We start from the raw sequence: 19,803 nt of genomic DNA, 5'->3' as shown, positions 1-19,803 counted from the left end.
GGTAGTAAATGGATGGCCAGTGCTCAAAACAGAAGGAACTGGAAAGTTGCTGGAGAGGCCTTCATCCTGCAGTGGATTGAAAATGGCTGATGATGATGATGAAGCATTGGGAGGACGATAATGATAGTAGGAGGTGTTATAGGCCTAATGATTGTGACGATTATAGCAAATCACTATATAGGTAGTAGAGCGGGCCAGTAAATCAGAATGTCTTATAATTGGGGAATTTTAACTTTCCAGATATTGACTGGAACTTGTGAGTTGGTCACTCAAACACTAGTAAGGCTATTGGGGATTTATTGGATGACTATTTTCTATAGCTGCGTATTGGAGAGATAATATGAGGAAATACTCTTGATCTGATTATCAGCAGAGATTCTTCATGGATTAGGAATCTGCATTAAAAGACCCACTTGGAGACAGTGATCACAGTGAAATGATGTGGAATTTGTTAAAGACAACCTACTGTCAAGGATAAAAGGATGCTTTTGCTTTCGTAAGGGTGGCTCATAGTGTTTTAAAACTCTATACAGTGGGACCATCTAATAATGTTTCCATCAGCAAATTCTATATGGGAAGCATTCAGGAATATAATCGTAGAAGCTACTAGGCTTTGCATATCAACTAAGAAATGCCGTTTCAGGCGGAGACCTAAATGGATGCCAGATGAACTGATGAGACTTGTGAAAGAGAATTAAAATGCATGGAATGCATATAAATTATCTGTTGATACAGAAGCATATGGTAGATATAAATTAGTCTGTAATCAAGCCGCAAAGAAGGTTAGGCAAGCTAAGGCGGATTACTGGGCAAACTTGCAAAGAAAAGAAGCAAAGACTTATTTACTTCTATTAACAATAGAAGGAAGGGTCCGCTTAATGTCCACTTGATCACATAGGTTCACTTAATGTTGATGGTTTCACTGTTAATAATCCTGCTCACGTTGGTGACAAATTGAATAGGTATTTTGCATGTACATTTTACGCACGAGGAATTCTTTAAGGACGGAAATGCCAGAAGCTCATCAAAATCTAACAGGGAGCTAAACGATATCGTGACAACTGAGAAGAAAGTGGAGTTGAAATTGTTCGAAGTTTAACATAAAAGGCTGGACGGGATCTATCCAATTACAGTTGAATCACTCTTTTAACGAACTTCCATATAACGAATTTTTCTATGTAGCGAACTTTTTTGATTTCCCCTTGGTCATTACATTGAAATTAGTTTCCGTTTAACGAAGAAAATTTCCATATAACGAACAAGAGATGCATCTACTGGACTCACTGGAGGAGTATAAGGCCTTGACCAAATATGCGCGAGAACTCTTCACCAGACGCAGAACCCTAAACGCAATCCATAGGGAACACTAACTAGAACCTTCTGAGCCAACACCTAGGCTCAAAAGGGTCTAGGAACATTTTGACAGTGATAAAACTAAACGACAAAGCCACACTGAGCACATACCACCTACCTTCACCTGAAAGAACGAACCTGGACGGGTCGACGACCCATGCTTGACTAAAACCCTGACGAGACGCAGACTAAATGACAGACTCAACCTTGTACTTTGGACGGGTCTTGTACCCAAGAGTTCTCTTCATCGGATGCAGACTCCAGTACAAGCTGACAACCAACAGGAACGGATCGCTCGAACTGTGATCACAACGCCATGCGCCGACAACTACCTGACCTTGCTCAACTGAAACAAGTCACCGGACGGGATCTGATCCCAAGAGCGACAGATACAAATGACAGAAAATCACCTGAAATGACTGTAATCATCTTAGGAATGAAAACCACCACATTAGACAACCCCAGGATGGGACCTACTCCAATGAGAGAAAACAACAAGCCATACTGTGACCTATCTGGATTGAATGAACATTTCTTTGATCATGACTGTAGCTCCGCTGCCACATAGCCGGCTGGCAATCCGGACTGGGCACCTTGCCTGGCCCACTTTCTTTCCCTGTCCTGGCAGGGGGTGGGGAGGGGAGGGGACGGCCTTCCCGTCTCCTCCCCTCCCCGCTTTCCTCCTATTTTCCTTCTAGTGGGGCATGGGCATGCCCCACTGACATACCTGGGGTCGTCTTCTTTATTGACCCCATATTTCTGTCTTTTCCCCAGCGCTCAGTCTCCCTCCCAACCCTTCTAAACACTACAGCCTATGCCCCACACAATCAAAATTTAACTGCTTAGCCATGCATCACTCTTTCGGACTCCTAACCTCATTAACGTTTTATCCCCGATAATTGCAAAAAAAAAAAAAAAAATTTATATGGGTCCTAGCCACTGAAATCTCAGGAAATTAGGTGGCAGGACCTGCCAGAGTACTTATTTAAAATACTGTTGTACTTGGTATGCCTGCACGGGGCTAAGTGTGGGCAACAGTGGGCCCCAATAGGGGTACAACGGCTAAATAGCCAGATGAACAACGGTACAAGACACTACACTTAACAATATACATACACTTTTAAATCTCTGGCCTTTACAGCGTACTGTAACACACGACAATGTATGCTACGCGAAGATGAGGAAACCCCTGGTGCCGTTAGACCCTAAACATGCTTTACACTTTATAGCGAACTGATTTCGAGAGACCTGGGTATTGTTCGCACCTCTGGCCTTTAGACAGTAGAGCTGACGCTGTTGAAAGCACGAATTAAGAGCTAAAAGGATTAAGAATTAATCACTTTTAGCTTTTAATAGCTAAAGGGTTTAATTCTTAAGAGCATTTCACAATTTAGTGGTGCCCGTAAAGCCTCTACTGTACCGAGAAGTCGCGCTGGTCAACTGCTACCTATGTCTCCACAATATATTGGCAAAGATTAGAGCATATTCCCGACACAGACATTGGCTCTGGTCAACCTGTTTTCTGTTGTAAGCATCCTATTAAAGAATTAGGATAGAGTGATTTTTCCTTTATCCCGGAAATTCATCTGTTGTTTCGCAGAAATGAGTCATCCACACTTTCACTAAATATCACCTGTCTCAGTATGATAGATACAAGTGATCCCTAGATCAGTTTTATTTTAGCTGCAGTGCAAGTTTGTTTGGTATTTAGGAGCATTAGCAACTAAGGCCATATTGCTCGGGGATATGCGGTGGTCATTCCCTGACCTTTCCGCATCCTCCGTATTTGGTGGTGACTGGCTCGAACTCCGGTCTAATCAAGAAGCGTGTGCTACGCACTTCTGCTCCTTCCCACCAGGCTACGGAGGCGCCTGCTGTGCAAGTAACCTTACAAAGTCTAGAGGAAATCCTCGAGTGTAGCGGAAAAAGTGAAAATGCTTAATAGTGTAGATCGGGGCGTTAAAAAAAAAAAATTCGCTTTAAAATTTGATATCCCTGCCAGTAGTGTGTCAATCAATTCTGAAAAACCGTGTTTCGATTCTCACTGTTTGAGAAAACGGGACCCATTCGGAAGCGTTCGAAATTATGCCTGTAATGAAGATGAAGCCGTTTTTAAGTGGGTGAAGTTTATTCGAGACCAAAACATGCCGATATCAGGGCCATTAATAAAAGAAAATGCTATGGAGTACGCATCTGTTCTGGGGCATAAAACATTCCAAGCCAGTTCTGGTTGTCTGGACAAATTTAAAAAGCGCCATCGGTTACTCGAAAAGGTTATTTCTGGTGAAAGATGGTTTGTAATTGAAGAAGACTGTACCCGTTGGAAAGAACCAGTTTTGAAAAAAAAATTATGGAGGACTACGAGCCCAAAGACATATTCAACGTTGATGGAACAGGTCTTATTTTTTAAATGTTTGCCGAACAAGACACTAACTTTTAAAGGTGATAAATATGTAAGTGGTAAAAATAGCAAGGAGGGAATTGCAGGCTTAGTTGATACAAATATGGCTGGTAATGAAAAAAATTGAAGCTTTTGGTAATAGGCAAAAGTAAACAACCCCGATGTTTCAAAGGAGTAAAGTCGTTCGAGTTGGACTACAACAAAAAAAATGCTTAGATGACAAGTGAAGTTTTTGAACAGTGGATTTTAAATTTCGATAGAAAGATGACGAAAGAAACAGAAAAATCGCTTTAATTGTCGACAACTGCCCTGCCCACCTTCACACGGTAATTTCGAAACTTACAGGTGTGAATCTTGTTTTCTTCCCTTCGAATACCTCGTCTAAACTGCAGCCAACGGACCAGGGCATTATCAAGAATTTGAAAATGCACTACCGAAGGTGCATACTGAAAAAAGTTATACTGAGAATAGAAACCAACCAACCTATAGATTTGCGGATGTGCATATCAGAGTTGGCAAAAGTGTAGAGTCAAGATGTGACGGAAAACGATTAAGAATTGTTTCGCAAAATCAGATTTTGCTAAAACGCCAATTAACAGTGTTGAGAGTGACGAACTGCTACAAGACATTGAGCAATCTTGGGAAGAACTCCAAGCGAGAGGTTTGATCAGTGAAGAAATTGTTATTGAACAATTTTTAGGAGTTAATAATGATGTCATAGTGGCTGAATATCCGACTAACTCCGACATTTTGAAGAGTATTCAAAGAACTAGTGACAATATCGACGATGAGTTGGATGGAAATGCGTGCAATATTAAACCTTCCAAACATGAAATGTTGGCAACATTTGAAACTTGCGTCGAAGCCATCAGTGTAAAGAAAATATATTTGAGTGCTTAAACAAATGCGAACATTTTTATGAACGATGTATAATAAAATCCAGTGTACAACAAAAAATAACCAAATATTTTACAAAATAATTCTTAAAAGTGTACATATATATTGTGCGAATCATGTAAGTAGTCATTTCTTAATATGTGTGTATTAATAAATTGTTTTAAAATGTTAGAAAATTTATTCATTCCCACTTATTTCTGATTTATTTCCCATATTTTACCGTATTTCTGAATGTTGAATTATAGTATTTTTCATTCTTGAAAAGGTCATATTTCTTTATAACGGAATTTATATATAACAAAATTTTCAAGCAAACGATCGATTTCGTTATATGAAGGTCCGACTGTATATTAAGGGATGATGCAGAGAAGACCCCTAAGCAAACCCCTAGACATCATTTTGGGAGCATCTTTGGATTCAGGGGAGGGCCCTATGGACTGAAGATCTGTGAATGTATTTCCAAATTCACAAAGGGGGGGTCAAACGGTGACACGAGTAATTACAGACCTTTTAGCTTAACTTCTGTTCCAGGGAAAATAATGGAGTCACTGGTTAAATAAGTAATGCAGGTCCATCTGGACAGGAAAGGAATTAAATTGCAGTCACTCCGTCGATTTGGTAAGGGGCGATCTTATCTGACCAATCAGAAATTAAGGAACTGGCTGCAAAAAATGATTTTGATATCATTTGCCACTACGAATACTAATTTTAGGAAGCCTTTGATACTGTTATACATAAGAGACTTCTGTGCAAATTGGACCAGTGCAGCATTAAGGGCAGGTTACTTCTCTGGATAAAGGGAAGTTTGAGTGGGAGAACACAGAGTGGTTATTAATGGACACTGCTCTTTATGGCCAGATGTTATTAGTGGAGTTCTCCAGGATTCGGGCAGGACTAATTGTTTTCCACATTTATAAATGATAATGATGAAGGGATTTCAGGCTTAATGTCTAAGTTTGCAGGTGATACAAAGGTTGCCAATTTAGTTAATGACAGTAATCAGGGTAAACTACTCAACAAGATCTAGAAAATTTAGGTAGATGAGCTGAGAAGTGGCAATTTTAGTTTAATATTGACAAATGCAAGGTGTTGCATAATACATAGCAATAATCCTAGATTAACCGACGAACTGTGTGGTATTACATTCAGATTAGAAGAAAATGAAAAAGAACTGTCTAAGTTAAGGGGCGACCAGTAATTGTGCAGTTATATATGAAGTTCTCTGGGCAGTGCAAACAGGCTGCAAGGACAGCTCATGGGTATTTGTCAACGATATACAGAAACGTTGTTAGCAGGGATAAGGAAGTTATTATCCCATTGTACAAGGCAATGGTTAGGTAACATCTTGCGTATTGCATACAAGTTTGGAGGTGTCATTTTAGGAAGGATGTTGTTGTTATTTGGTTTTTAAGGAGCATTAGCAACTAAGGCCATATTGCTCCGGGGATATGCGATGGTCATTCCCTGACCTTTCCGCATCTTCCGTATTCGGTGGTCACGGGCTCGAACCCCGGTTTATTCAAGAAGCATGTGCTACGCACTGCTGCTCCTGCCCACCTGGCTACGGAGGCGCCCTAGGAAGGATGTAGATCTGAAAAACCTAAGAAATTTGCGTACTAAGCAAAACAGAACAAAACAATCGCCTTGATAACTTAAAGAAAGAAAACCATAAAAAAAAAAAACAGAAGGGCAACAAGGTTTTGAAGGGAACAAAAGGGTGGCTCACCAAGAAATGCTTCAGTTCTGTAATTTGCAGCGTATGGAGACTTGTCACCTACAAGGTGATCCAGTTGAGGTGTTTAAGGCTATGAATGAATTGAGCAAGCTTAATGCCGATGGCATTCTTCCTCTTGCTCAAACTACACATGTGTGAGTGCATAAATTCAAATTGAGGAAGGATAGAAATATAAATATAGGATAGATTTGCGGAAGTTTGCCTTCACGCCAGCGGGCGGTCGATTTTTGGAACAAACTTCCGTTTGTTGCTAAGGAACTGGCTGCAAAATCTGACCGTTTGGGCGTCCGGGACGACCAAACGGTCAGAGGAGTTCACAAGATAGATAGAATACAAGAAACAGCACCGTATTCAGTAGTTTGAATAACTTCAAGGATATTAATATCTTGAATAATTTCAAGATATTACTGAAGGTGCTGAATAGGTCATTTGGGACGGTGTTCCCCTCTTTTTTTTTTTTTGGCTGGTGCTTTATAAGCTTCCTTTTTTGAATTATTTTCCAGTAGTGATCCTAATATGGATTTAGAAATTCTGCCTAGAGGTGGTGATCACAAAATCATTTCCTTCACGAATTTGTACGAATAATTTAAATATTTGTGAATGCTCACCGAAAACCGCGCACGTTACATGCTCAGACAATTTGATGGCATCATTGGCTAATGTTTTCGTGAGGCTGAGATTTCTTGTGACCTTACTGATTTTACTGGCCAGTGCTAAAGGACGCGTTTTCAAGGATGAAATAAAATCAAAATCTACCTCCCTTCCACTTTAACACAAAATCGTTTGGATGGTTTTGCAACTTTATGAATTGAACGTGCCATCGCCAAGGATTTAGACCTGGAGGAAATGGTTCCAAAAGATTTCGGCTAAGGCACAAAAAGTTAATATTTGAAGCAGAAAATTTAATGTTTGTATAATAATTAATGTTGCTTGTTTAATAAATTATATTCTTAATTAAATTAATTTAAAACGTTATTTTAATTTAATATTTTATTAAAATATTAATTTAAAATAAGAGGATTTTATAAGTTTTAAATACAAATGGATGCTAAATGAATGAAAGAAAATATAACAGATGGCAAGTTTAAATGAATAAGCTAAATGATCATTTATTATTAATGGTTTACCGTTATAAGCATGTACACTGCATACCATTAATATCCGAACATCTGCGTAGCTACAAATAATCTTTATTTTCAGGAAAACTAGTAACTGAAACCTTTAGCTTTTATGACAGCTTCTAGTCTCTGTGGAACACTCTCCACCAGGTTTTTTATATATTTATATATACTGTATAAAAAAAAAAACTGGCGTCTTATAAAAAATTTTCTGTTTATACTCCGGGACGACCAAACGGTTAGAGGAGTTCACAAGATAGAATACAAGAAACAGCACCGTATTCAGTAGTCACGGGTTTGAACCCCGGTCACTCAACGCACGTATAGTTATGTACCCGCGCGCCTGACCATTAGGCTACGGCGGCCTTTTTATGTTTTTTGCCATTCGGCTTTTAATGCGGCGACCAATTCAGCTCCGTTTTTGGGTATCTCTCTTCGATCTACCCGACAATCCACTTCATCCCATACTCCATAGGATTGAGGTCAGCGTTCTGGGCTGATCAGTCTAACTGTTCTGTGCTCCTGTCCTCAAGCCAGTCCGCCACAATGCGAACAATATAACATGGAATGTTTGTCTTGCTAATACAGACAATGGGCCTTCCTCGATGTGCTGCCACAACGTAGGTAAAACATTATTGTTCAGGACGTCTAGATTAATGCTAAAATTATATCTAATGATAATCCCTTGTTGTGGAAGTTGATAGCTTACATAAATTTAAGGCTCGGCTGGACAGGTATTTCGAACGAACGGAGGGGTGAAATGGGAGTTTTTTTTTTTTTTTTTTGGCTGATACTGCATAAGCTTGCTTTCTTGCATCATATGCCTCTACTAATGCTAATACCTCTGGACAGACCGTAGCATTCATGATTTTGTCCAAAACAACAATAGTCCCAGGCAAGGAAAAAAATATATATATATATATGAAAAACAACCCCAGACCATCACATTGACTCTTCCAGATTGAATTGTTATGTTATGTTATTTGGTTTTTAGGAGCATTAGCAACTAAGGCCATATTGCTCCGGGATATGCGGTGGTCATTCCCTGACCTTTCCACATCCTCCGTATTTGGTGGTGACGGGCTCGAACCCCAGTTTAATCAAGAAGCGTGTGCTACGCACTGCTGCTCCTTCCCACCTGGCTACGGAGGCGCCTTTGAATTGTCGTGATGAATGCAATCCTGCAGGTAGCCTTCTCCGTGCATCTGCCACACCTATACATGATTGCCAAACTTATAGACCATATACCGCGACTCGTCATTCCAAAGCACAGCTTACTATTGAACTGTGGTACAAGACCTGTACAGTTTGGTGTAAGGCCTGCCTTACACCAAACTGTACAGGTCTCATTTTTGTCGGGATGGTAAGTGGCTTCTGGACGGGTGCACGACTGTGGTAACCGGTATCATGCAGGGTCACGAGTACTGCGCTAGTGCTGACATGTACCCCAAGCCCTCGTGGATAGCGCAGTTGGTAGAATCGCTCTTTTCCCCATACCGACTGAAAAAGACCTGAGTTCGAGTCCCGTCGATGACGTGAGGAATTTTATGGACCTTTTTGACAACGTGGCTGAGTTAGGTAAAGTGTAAAGTGTATTCGTGTCTAGCGGCACCGGGGGTTTCCCCCAACTCCGCGTTGCTTTCATTGTAGGTGTTACAGTTCACTGTAAAGGCCAGAGATTTAAAAGTGTATGGATTTTGTAAGTGTAGTGTTGTGTATCGTTGTTCTTCTGGCCATTTAGCCGCTATACCCCTGCTGGGGCCCAACGTTGTCTACACTTAGCCTCGTGGAGTTAGACCAGGTACCCAGTAGTTGATATTTTACTCTGGCAGGCCCTGCCACACCTAGTTCCCTGAGATTTCAGTGGCTAGGCCTAAAAAAAAAAAAAAAAAATATATATATATATATATATATATATATATATATAATAAATAAATAAATTAAAAAATAATAAAATAAAATAATCGCTGAAAAAGGTTTAAGCCGAAAGAGTTTTGCGTGCACGGTTTGAATTTGGACATATTTTAATTTTTGACATTGTGTGGGACATGCGCTGATGTATAGACAGAGTAGGGGAGGGAATTAAAGACTGGGGGGAAAATCCAGAAGTATGGGGACAATAGAGCAGGTGTCCCCAAAAGCAGTGGGGCAGGCCCATGCGGAACCCAGTAGTTGATATTTTACTCTGGCAGGCCCTGCCACCTAGTTCCCTGAGATTTCAGTGGCTAGGCCTAAAAAAAAAAATATATATATATATATTTGTACAGTATATAATAAATAAATTAAAAAATAATAAAATAAAATAATCGCTGAAAAAGGTTTAAGCCGAAAGAGTTTTGCGTGCACGGTTTGAATTTGGACATATTTTAATTTTTGACATTGTGTGGGACATGCGCTGATGTATAGACAGAGTAGGGGAGGGAATTAAAGTCTGGGGGGAAAATCCAGAAGTATGGGGACAATAGAGCAGGTGCCCCAAAAGCAGTGGGGCAGGCCCATGCCCTACCAGCAGTAGAGAAGCCGGGAGTGGCAGGGGAGAGAGGGAGGTGGGAGGGAACAGGAAACCGTTTCCCCCTGCCTGGAGATTGGGAATTAAAGGTGAATAGGACTAGTGAGTCCTATTCAGACCGCCATATGGCGTACTGCAAGTAGTTCCTGCATTTATGTCCAGTCCGGGTTTTTTGTCACTTGGTTTGTTTGCTCATCTTCGTCGGTTAGTTCCTGTGTCTGACCAGTTTCCTTGTCACTTTGCTATTTTCTTGATCTTTGTAGGGTCCTTTTGGGTCCTTTGATCGGGATTGTCTTCTTCCATTCAAGTAAATTACATACTCGATTTTCTTGGAGTATGTAATTTACTTTCATTCATTGTAGATGGCAATTTCCGTTCTTCTTCGGTCGAAGACTTCTCGTGCAAATTGGCTGAAAGCTGCGTAGTCGTCTTCTGTGTCCAAGAGATGGTGTTCTTTGTTTTTTGGTATGTACTGTATTTTAGTTATTAGCACGCTTCTGTGTTCCTCATACACTCACAGTCGTGCATTATGATGCCATGTTTCAGGCTCACCACAGGTGCAAGTTAGCTCCTCCGTTATACCCAGCATGTTCAGTTTTGCCTTTAATGGGCCATGGCCCATTAATAAATAGGTTGCATTTAACCTCGGGTTAAACCACGGGGGGGGGATTTTGGATACGTCTTGGCAACCAGTGGTATGAATCTCTTCATCACTTCGCCTTTGTTTGATGCTGTCCATCTGTCCTGCCACAGCTGTAGCAGGTGAGCCACGATTCTATGCTTTTCTGCTTTGCGGTTGTTGTTTGGTTCTAGGGTGAGCCCATAGATTGTAGTGGGTGTTCCCTTAGACAGGTGGTACATCAGCTCGCAGCGAGTCACCTCCAGGTCCAGTGGGAGGACTCCTATCAAGACCTGGAGGGCGTGCGTGCTCACTGTTCTGCATGCACGAGAGATGATGAGCATAATGCTACGCTGGATTGTGTCCAGGTGTCTTTTATTTACTACTGTTCCTGCTTTTTTGTACCATATCGGGGATCCATAGGTAATGGCTGGGATGAAAATTGCTTTGTAGTACAGGGACAGGGTTGTTCTGTTTAATCCCCAGTCCCTGCATGAGACTCTTGCTATTAATGCTGCGTAATTCCTTAGTTTTTCTTTCAGGTAGATGATGTGAGGGGTGAAGGATAAATTACTGTCGATTGTAATTCCTAAGTATCGTATTTGTTTTGCAAGTTTGATGGTTGCTCCTGCTATCTTTATTTGCGGTGGTCTGTGGATGTCGAGCACTCCTTTCAATTGAACAGAGTTCGTCTTCGTGGGTGAGATCTTCAACATGTGTAGCTTTGCCCAATCCTGTAACACCTGTATTGCCTGGTTTGCATGAGTCTCCAGGCCCGATCTGGAGTCCGCCTCCACCATCAGGACCGAATCGTCAGCAAAGGCCTGGCAGCTCACTTCGCCCGAGTCCTGAGCCAGGAAGTCGTCAAAGACAATGTTCCACATGAGCGGCCCAAGGACCGAGCCCTGGGGGCAGCCCCCGAGGACCCATCGAGCCACTTTTCGAAAAGGTGTTACCACCTCAATTCTTCGGACAGTTAGGTAATCCTTTATACACTTGTAGAGGTTTGTTGGGAGCGCTGCCTCCCGGAGCCAGACGAGGACGCTCAGCCACCACAGGGTGTCGAACGCCCCGGCGAAGTCCACTGCGATGACTAGGAAGTACTTCCTGTCGCATTGGGTTGCTTTGAATATAAGGTTTTGGACTGCTTCTATGGTTGATAATCCCGGTTTGAATCCATATTGTTTTAGTGATTCTAGGTTTGCGGTTTTGTAGTGGCTCATAATTATTTTATGCAACAGCCTTTCGTATAGTTTACTCAGGGTAGTCAGTAAAGCTATCGGTCGGCAGGAATCCGATTGTTCCGGTGGCTTGTTAGGGTTCTTCAGGATGAGTTTCAGATTTGCGGTTTTCCAGGAGGTCGGAAATTTCCCCGCTTGCAGGCAGCAGTTTAGAAGTTTGAGCAGGAGGCTCAAACTTCTATTTCTATTCCAGATCTGCAGTACAGCGAGATCATATACAGGCTGCCAACAGAGCTAATAATATGGGCACATGCTGCCCATGGCGTGCAGAGTTGTGGTATTTTTGTCGTGGTTATCTCCGAGTTCCGTACTACCACCGTCGCCCTCGGAGTGTCTTCTTTGCGTTGTACAATTTTATATCGGAGTGGATAGCCCCTAACTTGCCCTGTGTGAGTGTAGGGCTCCTGTATCAGGATAACATCTGCGTTAGCCTCATCAGCGCTTTGCCGTACTTGGTCGGCCACTGCTCTGGCCCGCTGTGCGTTTATTTGGTGCACCACAAGGATTCCGTTATTAAATTTCTTATGGTGTATCTCCATAATTGATTCGTGACTGGTATGAACTCTTAGCTTTCTGGTAGGTTGCGCAGTTTGTGTCGCGTGTGGAATGGGCATGATCTAACCTCAGGGATTTGCAGTTGGTGCAGATGGGATCTTTTTCTTTCTTTGGGCAGCTGCTGTAATTGTGGCCCATTTCATAGCAGCGGCCACATGTTGCTTCTTTTTGGGCGCAGGTGTGTGTTGTGTGGCCGTACTTCAGCATCGGAAGCACCTTGGTACATCCACACGTTCTCTAAATGTATGACTGCTCCACTCTATGTATATGATGTTTTGCATTCGTAGGATCTTCCATGCTTCGGGGGCCAGCTCTACCACCCAGTTGCAGTTTCCACTATTTCTAGATTTTGTTCTGTACTTGGGTATAATCAGCTGTTTTTCAGCTGATTATACCTCCTAAACAAATCACCTTGTCAGGTAATTTGTTTAGGAGGTTTTTCCTGTATATCTCTTCCCTTACACTTTCAGATGTCATATCCTGGTCAATATCAAAAATGATTACAGATGGCCCTTTTCTTTTGGGGGCCTCCGCGGTAAGACCTAGGGTGAAGATATTGGGGTTTGTTATTATCTGCTGTGCTTCTTTGGTTGCCGTTTCAATAACTATTCCGGGGTTCCTGGTTTTTCTGATAGCTTTGATTCTAGTAGCGCCAAAGTCCTCTGTCAAGTTCTCTGCGACTTTCTTCTTTTTTCCCTCACTGGTGGATTTTTCATTCCCTACTGGTCGTACAACCACTATGTTGGGTTTGGGCAGAAGGGTTTTTCTTTTGACCGATTGACTTTTGGTCTGTACATTTGTAGGTTTCCTCAGCGTTTCTGCATAAGTGGGTGCCCACTGTGGCATTTGTTTTGCCCCACATTCCTTGTAGGCCTCCAATTTGGCCTTATTTGTTATTGCTTCTGCGTGGACTTTCTGTAGAACTGTTTCCAGCTTGGTCCAGATGGTCACAATTTCTCCTCTGAGGGCAGTGGTTATTCTGCTAGAGGATTCCTTCAACTTGTTTTCTAGCTGCACCCGGAGGACCAGCATCTGGTCCAGAACAGAACCTTCGGGCAGCGTAGGGTCCATGGGGGAGGGGACTCCGCATTTTTTTGGTGCGTCATTGGCATCCCGTTTGTCCTCTGTAATGTCATTCTGTGTGGCAGCTACTTCATTTGTGTCCTTTTGCTCGAATTGCGAGCGTGTTTTCCTTTCTGATTTCGGAGCAGTCATTTTCCATTTTTTTCCTTTGGTCGGGGGAGGCTCCTGAGCGGGGGTTCTCCGTCTCTTCTTGGTTTTCTATCAGTATCGAGTCATTATTTTGATCTTGTTCCGCAGCGACGGTAGTTCTGTCCGATTTTCTCTCCATTTTGTTGGTGTTCCGGATTTAAGAGGTTTTCCGGATTATCGGGTTTTGGGCGTGCTTGTTGAAAGTAGGGCTCCATGAGCTGTCGATGGACCCCAACCACAAGCCTGTAGGTTTATTACGTGTCTTACAACTGTTAATCGCAAGTTTAAGATCTCCCCTTGGTCACGTGGTGGGAGAGGGAACAGCCAAGTGCTAAAGTGCACCCAGAGCGATGGGATTAGTTCCCTGTGGTGTTTTCGGGGAACGCTGGAGACGATGGTGACATCACGATTTCAATGTGTCGCACGAGTAAGAAGTTCACGCGTCACCATGGAAAGTTTATGGGGGGGGAAGCACAAAAGTCATGATTTTCTCTATAATATTGCTTTAAACACAGTCCAGAAATATTGGAACGTTGTTTCTGTACAAGTTAACACAGGAGGCAATCACTATGAGGGCAACCTCCCCAGTCAACGGCCAGATACCAGCGTGCCAGCCATGTTATATTGGTCGGCTCTCTATTTCCCTGCCGTCAGCCACATGGTGACCAGTGCGGTCTGGCAACAAAGGAAACAGATAAATTACGCTGGGATCTAACTTAATACCCGGTGGAATGCAAAACGTTTCTCACCAAGGTACTCCTGTACTGTTTAGCTTCTTGAGAGAACACACTGTAGAACATAAACTGTAGTTTAAACACATTTTTTACACAAAATCACGGAGACATATATCGTACGTCCTAACACAACGGCGGCCATATTGGCGTGGGCTGAGTTAGTCAGTGTGAGGCGAGGGTAGCATGGTTTTTTCTCTCGGAAATTCGTTTTTTCGCCCAGCAAACAGAAAATCAACCACAGAACACACGCAGTTTACAGAGTTTATATACATACACTGTCTGTAATGTAAACCATATATACGGAGCAATATGGCCTTAGTCGCTGATACTCCTAAAATTCTACTTCAACAACAACATGTATCCCAATTGTCTTACTGGTTGTGTTGCTACCTGCATTCCGAGCGAACACTCTACCAACATCTACCTGCATTCCGAGCGAACGGCTCTTTACAGGGTTCTCCTGTCACACTTCAACAGCTTCGGAGGTGTCCCGGGTCGTTTTGTGACGGTCTCGGTACTAGGGCTGCCGTAGCAGTGGCCAATCGCGAGGGTACATAGGTACATTTTCTTTGAGTTACCTTGGTTCAAGCCTGCCTGACTACTAAATACGGTGCTGCTTCTTGTATTTTCTCTATCTTGTGTGGTACTCTGACCGTGCGGTAGTCCCGGAGTAAAAACAGAAAATTTTATTTTATCTCTTTTATTTGCAGATCACATCACCAGTTGTCGAACTAGAGATCTTCAAACCCATTGAAATGTCACATACAGACCGATTGCTTATGTGGCAACCTATTATCATTCCATGCTGGATGCCTATTAACTTTGCTGATCGCGGCATCTTGCATTCACAATTGCATTACTTGTCTCCTCGAAGGCCTACGAGATATATTTATAGTTGTCTGACATGTGATTCTTGGGTCGGACGTGACCAACTATCAACAACAGAGGGTTGTCCGGGTATTAATGTAAATAAGAATGCTGTATAATGTTTCGTTATTGAATTTTATGTGTTTAGCTTGAACAGCCCATGAGATATACAATTCTGCTGAATATGTGTATTTGAAAATAATAATAATAATAAATAAAATAAAATAATAGTAACCCTCAGATTTTGGATCGTCTAATCAAGAAAATTATAACATAAAAGTCAGATTGTACTGCGGGCCTTTGTGCTTCTAGGGACTATTGTTGAGCACAAGAGTTGACAATAATTGTCTGTGGATAGTAAAGTAATTGGTGTATAACAAGAGTACTAAAGGAAAGGTAAAGGGTGATAAAAGTATTAGAAATAATGCCTTGAATTTTTTTTTTTTAGAAGTGTTACTTCTCGGTGGGTGTGAGAGTGCGCCTCCTTGGGCCGGAGTCGTGTGTATTTTCAATGCTTAGAGCGAGTGTCTTTGTTTCTTTCTTATTTTTTTAATTTTTGAATGTTAGGGTATCTTGGCGCTCAGGTAGCAGAATTGCACCTTTCAAAGCATAATCCTAATTGTAGGATTAATTTGCCGCATTTTTGCAGGGGTTTTTAACTTTTTCTCTTTTTGTACAGTCCTTCCTTCCAATGTTACCTACCAACCGCCTCTCTTATTCTAGTTTCAAAATTTGTAAATGAAATACATGGCCAGAAAATTCAGTTTTGGGAAGACTTCTCCGTGATTAAGAACCGTGGTCTTAGACATTTCAAAACTTTCAGAAATCACTGGAATCGCTCTGCTTCCTCGAAAAGGCATCGAAGACGAAGGCCGCTTAGGCGACCTCAAAGGAATTGTGATAAACCTTGGAAAATGAGGAAACCATCTGCAGAGGTATTGTCTAGTGGTGATCTGGAAAACTTTTACGAATTCGAATAATGCCATGCACCCACAGTGATATGACACTGCTTGGTACATAAAGTGTGTTAGGCAACTCATATTTGGACTGTGGCTATGTATATGTAAATTTTGTAATTTAACGATTAAATGTAAATTCACGAGTAGTATATAATTTGACTGCTAGCTTAATTTGTACGTTAGTTTTTTTGCGACATCTTACTTGTATTGTTATTTTCGGGCCTATTTTTGTACAGTTTGCTTCAAATTAAAATGTTATTAAATATTAAGTTAGCTAAATTATCAAAAACGGAAGAATATTGTGATCATTTAGCTAACTTAATATTTAATGCCATTGTTCATTTTTTTTTTGATGCTCCTGTGCCCCTTTTTGCATTTCATTCAGCCAACTAAACTGAAGTAGGTTAGCTTGCTGGACATATTGCAGGTCGTGGAGGAAATGACCGAATATTGTAATATTTAGCTGCCATGCTGTTTACTGTTAGGTACCTCTTATTTTTCTTTTTATCGATTTTTACCTGTGCCTTGATACACTTAAGCATGCAACATTCAGTCGAACTAGAAACGAAATAGGATGCACGTTTTGGATACATGTGGGTCGTGGAAGATAGTGTCATCTTATTCTTAAACGATCACTTGGGAAATAGTGTTTGAGCACTAGAGGACATTGCCCACGTGTGTTAAATATGTCATCCCTAATTTCGTGCATTTCTAAATGAACCGCATGAAAGGGTAGTGGCAACCCAAGGGCAGATTGCCATGAAAGAAATTCTTGACAGGGAATTTTTCTGTTAGTCAAGGTTTCTTCAGCCCTTTAAATTAACAATCGTTTAAAACTACGAGCATTTTTACATCTCAGGTTTGAAAACGAAAATAATAAGATTAGCAAGATAAATGAATCATTTCATGAATATTCTTCACTTATTTTTTCAAAGAAAATAAGTGAAGCAGAAAAAGAATGAAAAAGTGAGTGAAAGCCGTGCAATCCAAACTACTACAGTACTTCTGTTATAATTATCTTCATATTCAGCCGACAGACTTGTGCCAGTGCATATTAAATTTAAGTTACATGATCATTGGATTCGGGGGGGGGGGGTCGCTATAGACTGAAGATGGGCGAATGTATGTATCCCAGTTCACAAAGGGAGACACAGGTAATTATAGAGCTGTTTACCTTGACTGCTGTTCCAGGGAAAATAATGGATTTAGGTTAAAGACGTTATATATATATATATATATATATATATAGAGAGAGAGAGAGAGAGAGAGAGAGTGTATGCATGGAGAGGAAATGTGAAGAAGAAGAAGAAAAAACAGGAATTGTACCTGAATGCGCAAAGCTGCAAAAACAGGATACAAAAGTATATTGATGAAATAAGAAAGAATTAATAGAAAATACAAAAATATGGAGAAGTATTTAACACAAGGTGCCGAGCCTAATAGAAGAAAAGTAAGAAAAAGAAAAGAATGAAAAATATAAAGAAAAAGAATATTAAGAACCTACAAAAAATATATATATGTAAAATTAAAGGCTGAATCAACGAGCCAATCAAACGTAGATAAGCTGAAAGGAAAAGAGAAATATGATTAATTAATACAAAAAATAGTAAGCATCAAAGTGAGAGTAGGAGGACGGTAAATAAGGAGAAAAAAAAAAAAAAAAAGGTTGATGCAAACTAAACAAAGTTGATACATAGATCAGGCATTTCATCAGGGGACTACACCTAATCATGTACTAAACCACTGTGTTTCTATGCAAATGGAGGAAATATTAAAAATAGAGGAAAAAAAAAAAAGGAGGGAGAAAAAGATAGAACCTCCAAAAACATAAGTAAGGTAGCCCCAACACAGATTAATTAAATTAAACAAATTAAAGTATAAATGGATTAATAATAATAATAATAAATGCCTTGATTTCATGTACATAACTCGAGAATATATAATATAATGTAAAGGCGGAGGAAAATGAAAAAGTAGTGAAAATACTGAGCTCTATTTTTGCGCCCAAAGGACGCAAAAATAGAGCTCAGTATATAAAAATGTTTTGAAAAAAAGAGACGAAAAAGTGAATTTGGAGATTCTTATATATATATAAGTTTGTAGTCATGAAGGGAAATGTGCTAACGTAACGGTACTAGTAACGCTAATTATGGAGAACAAAGGGCGAACGGAACAGAAATCGCTATCACGGTGAACAAAGAAGGGAGCTAAGATAAAGGAGAAGTAATAAGGAATAATAAGAATAACTTAGTGCTATTCGTCCTGTGATCCCAGCGCCTTTTTCAGGGGCCAGCCGCCGAAATCAAAGGATGAAACGGCAATAATAATTTGTTTAATTTTAATCATGCGGCGCGTATATTTCATGGCTGACCCGACAGAGGCTGGAAGTAAAGATTAAAAAGTAAGAAATTGAATAACTTATGGGGTCGTAGCGATCTGTACTGCTGTGGAGAAATAAAATGTTTAGTCTGAATGTGGCGCACTATGGCCGTAGTAGCCGATGCTCCTAATAAATCCCTGCACCAACAACAACAATTAGACTGAATATGGGCTACGGTATATGGTATAGGCTGGCGACCCCTGGTGTAAGAAGTTGGGTAAGTTTTAAAATTAAATAAATTAATTAATTAGGTTGGGCCAGTTATCCCATGTGTTACAGGTTGGAGATGTATTCAAATAAATTAAAATTAAATAATTAAATTAAATTAAATTAGCAAAGTAGTAAAATTAATTTAACCAATTTTGTTACGAATGTGAAGGGGTTAGTGGTAGGGTTAAACGTTTGAAGGAATGCGTCCCAGGATAGAAAGGAATAATAGGCTAGTAAAGTAGCGGTATATATATTCGCTGAACTTTTGTATAGGCGAGGAAAGTGTTTTAAAGTTGAAAAGGAGCATCTTGGGTATTGCATTCGGTAAACAAATGGCTCACGAGAAATAAAAATATACGGGGTGGGAAAGCATAATTCTGCTGCCACTGATGTTAGCTTTTCTACTATTTTTCTTATTTATTTTTAATATATATTTTTATTAACTTCTATCTGTCTATTTAATTTTTGGATTAATTGGATTATATTTATATGGGGGTAGCGTGACGATCTGCTAACGCTGCGTTCGTACCACCATTTATAGCCTAATTTGTTTCTATATATTTTCAGTTCAACTATTGTTTTGTCAGTGGTGTGGTTTGGCCATGCGAGTACTAGGCTTTCTGTTTTATTGTTTTTCGCTGCATAAGGACCACCGCTATGCAAGTATTGCATCGGCGGTCTGATCTTAGTATCATTCCGTCGTTGCGATTTGTTTAGCGTTCGAAATGCAGTGATTCCCTGACTATTATTGGCCTCGTGGTCCTCTCTCGAGATGGGGTATAATGGTCAGTCTATTTTATTTCATTTCATTTTATTAATTATTATTTTCAATTTAATTGGTCATGCAATGTTGTTAGTCCACGTTTCCACCTTAGTGAGATTTCACATAATTCGGAAACGGATGCCATCAGGGGGAGCGCCGCTAAATTTCTTTTAATTGGCTTAATTTTCTAAATTATTTTAGAAACGTTGCTTCAACACTACCCTTTTCTTCTTTATCTCCCCTATATATT

The 19,803-nt window shown here is 40.6% G+C and overlaps 1 protein-coding gene across 2 annotated transcripts in view; it reads left to right on the top strand.

Moving 5' to 3' along the window:
* The window catches only part of LOC150078362 (uncharacterized), a 399,628-nt gene that overhangs the window by 19,413 nt on the left and 360,412 nt on the right, over positions 1–19,803 (top strand). The window lies entirely within an intron of this gene.

The sequence above is a fragment of the Mastigoproctus giganteus genome, chromosome 11, assembly GCF_048544385.1.
Source record: "Mastigoproctus giganteus isolate SK-2022 chromosome 11, ASM4854438v1, whole genome shotgun sequence".
Classification (NCBI taxonomy): Eukaryota; Metazoa; Arthropoda; class Arachnida; order Uropygi; family Thelyphonidae; genus Mastigoproctus; species Mastigoproctus giganteus.
This window is presented reverse-complemented; position numbering and strand designations above follow the sequence as displayed.